The following is a 340-nucleotide window of genomic DNA, read 5'->3' on the forward strand; positions in this document are numbered from 1 at the left end:
TGAGCAGAAGAAGGGGGATTCTCCAGGATGACAATAAAGGCGTCGGACTCTGCCCAAGGGCCTCCAATAACTTCTAGTAACTATAACTCTTGTACCCGCTTCTGCTCCCCGGTCAGGGAATGCATACCCAGTGCCCTTCCATCAGACCAGTGGCCCTGGCCTCCACCTGCTGGGGGCAGGGACCCCTTACTCAGGAACCCGCCCACCATGGTGCTGAAATTCACCCCGTCTCTTCCAGGCTGAGTCCCAGTGGCGAGGACGCGGGATTCTACCTGGGCTTTGGGGCCAGAAGCAAGTGAGAGGTTTAACTATAGGAGCCGAAGGGGGGGAAGGTGTTACG

General features: G+C 57.6%; 1 protein-coding gene across 1 annotated transcript in view; it reads right to left on the reverse strand.

Moving 5' to 3' along the window:
• RHBDL3 (rhomboid, veinlet-like 3 (Drosophila)) overlaps positions 1-303 on the reverse strand; it is a 66,671-nt gene extending 66,368 nt beyond the window's left edge. The window contains exon 1 of the mRNA XM_014548876.1: positions 225-303. The gene's annotated coding sequence lies outside the window, so the exon portion shown is untranslated. The remainder of the gene's footprint in view (positions 1-224) is intronic.
• Between the last annotated feature and the right edge of the window lie 37 nt (positions 304-340).

The sequence above is a fragment of the Myotis brandtii genome, unplaced genomic scaffold (assembly GCF_000412655.1).
Source record: "Myotis brandtii unplaced genomic scaffold, ASM41265v1 scaffold523, whole genome shotgun sequence".
Classification (NCBI taxonomy): Eukaryota; Metazoa; Chordata; class Mammalia; order Chiroptera; family Vespertilionidae; genus Myotis; species Myotis brandtii.